The following is an 8004-nucleotide window of genomic DNA, read 5'->3' on the forward strand; positions in this document are numbered from 1 at the left end:
GGTCAAGACTCTGCAGTCTACTTACATCTGAAGGACAGAGGACACTCGTTTGAGGACCACCAGGTGCACATTTTAGACAGAGAAGATGGATGGTTTGAAAGAGGTGTCAAGGAAGCCATCTACACCCGGGTTGAGAAGCCATCATTGAACAGGGGAGGGGGTCTACGCCACCACTTATCCCCCACTTACAATGCTGTCCTTTCATCACTTCCCAGGAAACTCAACAAACGTAACCTATTGACCTCAGGTGAAGATACCAACGATGGTCGTTCAGTCTTGGCCACAGGTAGTCTTAACGACTGTAACGACTGTCGTCACAGCAACAAGGAACACTAACGAACCAGCGGTATCGATGACCCGGGCCAACGACCCCACTGAGGTTAAATAGCTGAGTTTCCCTGCCAGTCAGTCAGAACTGAAGAAGTCCTTTGGATGAGGGACGAACCGTCTTCCAGTATCTTCAACCAAGTCCAGTTGCCCTTGATTTTAACCTTCGTTGGATAACTATGACCTGGATGACTGAGAATCTTCACAGACGTCTGAAAAGGTAGTTTTGGAAAAGACGGTGGTGACTGGAGGAGCTGAGGCTAGTAAAGCTAATTATTGATGTAAACTAGTCCTTTTAAGCTAATGAAACTCAATGTGGACCAGTGGTTGGCAAAAGAACCAACCACATTATTTCTCCAGATCTAAAGGTTGTAGTTCCTCCAGTAGACTGGTCTTTTGGTGTTGTTTATTTATTATCTGCTCTAGCTTTTCCAAGTATTTGTTCAGCAATATGGTGAAAATAATGGCCCAATATGATGTGAAATTACAAATTTTTCATTGGAAAACATACATTTTTCTTGGGGGAGCACCCCGAAAACCCCCTGACCAACACCAAAACATTCATCTAAAGCTCACATTAAACTGGGAAAACACTGCAGTTTTAAACTGTTCTAAGGTGCATCGCATGCTCATGGACACAAGAGCAATGTTGCTGAGACATGTTGTGTTGGGGTTTTATATTCAGACAAAAATTTAGCTTCACCTCTGCTGCATGGGAGTTAGAGTAAGGTCTTCACTTTTAACTAGATTTATAGTTAAAGTGATTCTGCAAGAGCTGCACTGTTGTTCTGCCAGAAGGAAGCTTAAATCATATTCTGTGCTCTTCAGACTGCTCCACGGACAAACACTTTTTGAGTTATGACTTTTTTGTTTATTTTGCAAAACTGAAGAAAATGGCATGCATTGTAGTAAACCGCCAAAAGTCAAAACAAAGATAAAATTATATTCAGTGTCAACATGGATTAAAACTGATCTTGGCTACTCATGAGGCTCCTGTGGGTTCATTCAATTTAGCTGAGAACGTTTCCCTTAAAGGTAAACTAAGTGCTAAAAGCCAGCTGCCCAATATAAATGGAGAGCACTTATATAGCGCCTTTCTAGTGTTCCTACCACTCAGAGACTTTTACAGTCAACATTTATTCAGCCACTGATACAGTGGCAGAGGCTACCGTGCATCCACTGATCAGAAGATCAGTAGGATCGAAATGTGTTCAGTCTACTGGCCACCTGTACATTGTCACTTTACTGTACTGGCATCAATCTCTGTTTTTGTCTGTGTCCCACTGACCACTGTGCTTTTGCGATCAACCTGACAATTTCAACAAAAAGAAACCTAACCTAGCTCATGTATGCTGGATACTCTTAACTGTTATCTAATTAGTGCATTACAACTGTTGTAATATATTGTATATACTGTAAAGCCCATTGAGGCAAATGTCTGATTTGTGATATTGGACTATATGAATAAAAAGTGACTTGATAACTAATTTCAGGTCATAGGTTAGTAAAAGCAGAGGGATTTTCTCCTTTATTACCAACAAAATTGGCAACATCTACTATTACAGCGTCCAGGGTTCGCATCCTGTGTCCTGGTCGTGGTTAGGTTTAGGCAACAAAAGCGTGTTGGTTAAGGTTAGGGAAAGATCATGGTTTTATTACGTGCTAAAATGATAAACTTGTGCTTCAAGTCACTTTTGACATTTAATTATTAAACCATGACCAGAGTCTCTTCCTGACCTTATCCTGTGATTGCCTGAACATAACCATAAAAAGTTGCTACGGATATTCTAGGAAAACCAATTAAACACAAACTGTTGCAACTTAGAAATATATAAAAATGCAATTTCTAGGAGACAGTGTTTAAATGTGGACATCAGAACTCATAACATGTCACTTTTTAAACCATGCAATATAGCTTAATATCCATTCCATCAATTAATAAATCATCACCATAACAGTCAGTTAAGGAAGTCAATCTACAAAATGAATCTCCACAAAATATATCTCAACTTACACTGAATGTAAAAATGAGTCAAAAAGTAAGACTCAACTAGCCAGCAGACAAGTGAAGTGTTAGGTCTTAAGATAAATCAAATGTGTCTTTAAATTAAAAATAACATAATTTAGCTTGAGCTCCTATTTCACACATATGATCCAGTAACTGATAGTACTATAACAAAGTGGTAATTCCCTGGTCCCCAAAGTGTTTCTGATTATGCGTACAAGGGTTTCCTCAAGCTGGTGTTACCCTCTTCCCTCCTTCTCCACATTTGTTTGACTATAGATGTTTCCCATCGTTTTGCCGGCTTAGTTTATCAAAAATAAAGCTAGCAAGCCTAAGCCAAGCTTCAAGCAAACAAAGCTCTGTTTTTCTCAGTGTGATGTAGTGACAGCCTTATTGCCAACGCTACAGTCAGTCCTGCAACCGTTGTTGCTGCCACAATGGAAGAGCGTCCCCATTCATCACGGTCTGTCTACATACGTTCCAAACAACTAAAAATAAACTTCTCCAACCTCTCAGTAAACAGGATGAGGGTGTAGGTACACAGCACACAAAAAGCATGATGAGCAGTGAACACTGAAAATTACAAATGGTTGCCTGTCTTATTACCCAAGCAAATCACATTAGATATCCTTTGGAAGCCTAATATAGATGCAGCAGTGTGTGGTCCTCTCTCTTTCAATCAGTCTTTCTATCCATCTTTCTCCCTGTCTCTTGATGTCCCTCATTCTCTTTGTCAGCCCTTTTCTCATGAACTTTCTCTCCGCCGTCTTTCACTTTTTTGTCCCTTTGCCTTTCTGTACTTCTGCCTCTTTGACACGTTCTCTCCCTGCTGACCACACAGATACAGTATATTCAAGTGGAAGTTAAGGACAGAGCGTTGCATTATTCAAACCGCTCACAGGAACAAGAGCTGGGAACAATGACAGGCAAATTCCCATTAAACCAGGCCATTTGCTGAGACAACAAATCCAAAGACCACAGTAAAGCAGCAACACTCGGGAGAGCAGTTAACACATTCACACATGTGGGACAGAGACTGAGACAGAATCATTATTATTATTACTTTTAGCATATAACCAGTTTATTCATGGGCAGGGATACAACTACTGATTAGTTTCGATTAATCTATTGATTATTTTCACAATTGATCGATTAGTTGTTTGGTCTGCAGAATATCAGAAAATGGTGAAAAATGTGGATCAGCATTTCCCAAAGCCCAAGATGACGTCCCTCAAATGTCTTGTTTTGTCCATAACCCAAATATATTTAGTCTACTGTCATGAAGGAGTAAAGAGAATATATTCACATTTAAGAAGCTGAAATCAGAGAATTTTGACTTTTTTCCCTTAAAAAAAGACTTATTATCAAAATAGTAAGCAATGAATTTAATAGTTTAAAACTTATCGATTAATTGTTGCAGTTCTATACACGGGGAATTGGCACATTTAAAGCACCACTACAACTGGCTGGGTGTATTAACTGACCGAGACTGACACCTACCACACAGTTAGTGTAGGCTAACGTGTGCTGTGAGATCAGGGGCCAAAACTGCGCAGTCAGTTAGCTGGAAAGCACTGAGCCTGCTGGGAAACTCAGTGGAAATACCTGCCACATCACAAACTTAATGTGGAAAATCAAGTGACTAGAACAAACATCCTGAATACTGCCAACCTGCTTACGACATTCTCTGATGCAGCCCTCAGGGTCACAACACATCAAACAGTGTTTGAGATTCACATAATCAGGCTCCTGACAATTCTTATGGGAAATGCCAATGTCACCATGTTGATATTAAAGTTGAGAGAGTCAAGAGTTTAAAGTTATGGTAAAGTTTTAGGCAGAGCACAGTCCTTTGTCGAGAATAGTTTAACTACAGTTCAACTATAGTTTAAAGACTCTTTCAAACCCTTCAGAAAATTAATTCCACTGACTTTTTTTGTTGGGCTAAACAATCAAACTGTTTTATGCCAATGCCTTTGCGTTCTTTTGCACTTGACAAACTGTCATCTCAACATATGCAATGTAGGCATAATTCATGAACAATTAATTAAGGTCTGTATTGAACTGTGGCATCACCTAACATTTTGTTACCAAAAATATTAAAGGAGCCTAGCTGATTAATTGTGGCACTCTTTTTGACCTTCTGGCATAGTGATCTGTTTAGACCACAGGGAGCGAAGTCTTGTGATTTTATCCAATGGGAACAAACAGTATGCCAATAGCTTTTGGCTATCTCGGTGTGCAAGTAAGCACACTGTTTCCCCCGGCCAGATCAATGTTTCTCGATTAGACTGCCTGGGCCAAAAGGAATGCAGCAACTTTCCTATTCGTCAGCTACCCAGACCCATTTTCATTTAACAAATGCACACGTACATATGCAGAAACACACTTGCATGCGCACGCACGCACTCATGCTTAAACACAAAAAGACATACTGATGTCACAGACATCACCGACACAGACGTCATTCACCCCGTGACATTTAGCGCAAAAATCAAATAGTGCAGGGCCCGGCTAAAAATCAATGGGCATTTGCAACAATCAATGGCTGGGTTCCTATGAGAACTAATTAGAAAGGTAAACATGCAGCGCCGCCTCCTTCCTCCTCTCTGTCTCTAAACTAAGTGCTTCTCCACCGTAGGGTCAAAACTTTACTTCAATGTAACTTTTTTTTACTGTAAAACAACAGTGACATTCCTAAGTGAGGATCAAAAAATAGACTGATGTAAATGAATAGAAAAATGGGTGTGAAGTTATGTCTCTTTATTTTCAACATATAAAATAATCCGTATAGCGTTATGGTCCTAAACTTTCTTAGCTCTGAAAGGCATTGATTTTTCAAGGTGATTGACTGGTCAAGAACATGGGTTTAGATAGATATGAGACTCTTAGTCACCAGTTAAAGCAATATTGCTCTAAAGACATGAGTTCTTGTGATATTCTTCTGGCAGCTCAGATGACATCCACTATTATTAAAAAGGTCTGTGACACCTGAGTGCAGCCTGAAATCCTCTACTGATCTTCTTTTAAACGTTTCAAAAAAACTTTCTTGTTTTATGCGTCAGAACTTCTGGCCTTCTGAATGACATTTAAAAGACAATCAGCAAACCCAGCAAGTTTGTTTTAATGCGTTTTGACAGACTTGGGATAAGCCAGTAAACATGATGGATGGGATGGATAGACTCTTACAGACTTTCTTATCTTAATTTCTCCTTACCAAATTTTTGCATCCTGTTTCCACCTTGGAATGATTTGGTCTTCTCATCTGAACATTTAGTCTGAATTAATGTAGATCACTTATAATGAGTAACCTCATTTTCCTTGTTGGTGAATCAGGCCGTTGTTACCGGTATTATCAGTGTGACCTGATGGAAGGCAAATTAACTGTCCATCTATATATCTCCTTCATCTATCTACATATATCCTATTTCCTCTGACATCGCCCTATTAACTCTTTATCCTATCCACCTACCTCTCCATATCCTCCTGTCTACCAATCTATTAAGCTATCCCTATGACTGTATTGCTGTACAGTAGGTACTGTAGCACACAGATACACACACAGACTATGCTGTGCGGCAAATCAAGTAATGTGGAGTCGTCACTTTTACACTTGGTTTGTTAATTCTTGACAACTCTGATAAGGCTTGTGTGTCAGATATTATACTTGTATGTATCTTACCAAAATAAGCCTGATGGAAACTTGGGAGGTGGAATTGACAAAGAAGTCAGAAATAATGAAAGGACGAAAGGATCAAATTATTCACTAAAAACTTGCTGAAGAAGTTGACAGTTAATACATTTACTCATTGGAGTCAGCTACACCGTAAACCTATGGCAAGGAGATAAATGGTATCTCTAGATCATTGAGATATGTAGCGCACAGTGACTGGAACAGCTCCTAAAGAATATGCTCCATTGCTAATGTGGCTAAAGGAGGTATCCACAGACACACACAGACAATAAATGGGCCTTGGCTATTCTTAAAAGAAATATCTAGCCAAGCTTCACACAGAAAATCCAAGCTGTGATAATGTAAAAGTGCTTCAGAAGGCATTAATGACCAACAGAAAGAAGGTAGGCTGCAGCCTCAATCAAAGGATCATTTATATTTGCATTGAAAAGCAAACAGAATGATTGTTTTTTATTCATGTCTTGCAGTCATTTCAGGTGTCATGCTGAGTTGCTTTCCGTTGCCATGTGAATAAATGTTTGCACGCTTTACCTTGCATACATGCATACGTAAAGAGAGGGAGAGGGCATTTAATATTGAGTAGAGCAGGAACACATGCACAAAGGTATGCTGTAGTAGCATGCATCTGAATTTGCAACTCACCCTGAGAGCACCTAAGCTGAGCCTTGTAGTGCTGGTCTTCTGGGTTGCAGCTGTGAACAGAAGGAGAAGGAGTTGTAGCTGTTTCTAAACATGTAAAGTATTTTGTCTAAACATGTAAAGTATTTTGTACTTATTTTAAATTCACGAGACAGACCTGGAGAAAACAGGGACATTAAATAATGACATTTTATTTGCCTAACAAGGCAAAGCCTAACCAAAAACACAAAAAATACACACACAAAAAACACAAAAGACAAAGAAATCAGATCTCCAGAAGCAACAGTGTGTCCTGTAAATGCTCCCTCCTGATCCACTCTATCCAAATAAATAAAAAATAAGACATAACTTGGTAAGCACAAGCCATTTTACACTAGTGGTGTAAAATGGCTAGTGGACCGATATGGTTTCACAATGGCACATGCCGATATTTAGAGAGCAGGGCAGCCGATGACTGATATATATACTGCTGATATCAAAACAAAGTAAAGTCATGTCATTATTCAAAATCATTATTACATGCAGAGTACAATTTAATATACATGGTTATCTTCGCCAGTAACATGTTATTCTAGATGGAATTTTTATTAATCAAATAGAAAAATACACTAAGTTATGCTGAAAATTTCAAAACGGTGTTTAAGGGAGAGCGGGGTACAGATTGTCAAAAGTGACATCATTCAGCTGCATTATTCTCTACAGTATAACAGCATATATTTAATGCTAGCCAGTAATGGCCAGTTTAAATTAGATTAGGATGGAAAGAAACATGTTAACATTTAGAAAAGACAATGGTGACTCAGGACATTTAGTCTAGGGCTCCAAACTAACTTTTTCACCACCTTCCCTAAACACACTAGGTGGAGTGCTGACATCGTTTCCACTCCAACCACGCTGATGAGGATGCCTGCAGATGTCCACAGACATTTTTTGTATATTAGCCTCGTGGGTGCAGGTGTCAGCCGAAGTCGATTATCTCAAAATATCCGGCACGATTAATCGGCCAACAGATTACTTGGCCTATCACTGTTTTAATATTCAACCTACTGACAGCAACAGGAACAATGCATTGATAAAAGCTTGTAGTCGTGATCTTATGTTTCAATATTGTGCCCCTGTGGCTCAACTCAAAATTCTGGTGAAGTGGTGTATTTATTTTTTTAAGGTAACGCATTGTAATGTCGTCGAACTGACCGTTGTTCAAGTCCAATAATCTTACTGAGCGTCTTTCTTCAGTCAAGGCATTCTGTAACTGATACATACAGTATATATATATAATAAAAATGTTGAAGGATATGATGAAGCATTTTATACGTATTTCACTGTGACAAACAAAACA

Source organism: Micropterus dolomieu, linkage group LG21, assembly GCF_021292245.1.
Source record: "Micropterus dolomieu isolate WLL.071019.BEF.003 ecotype Adirondacks linkage group LG21, ASM2129224v1, whole genome shotgun sequence".
NCBI lineage: Eukaryota > Metazoa > Chordata > Actinopteri > Centrarchiformes > Centrarchidae > Micropterus > Micropterus dolomieu.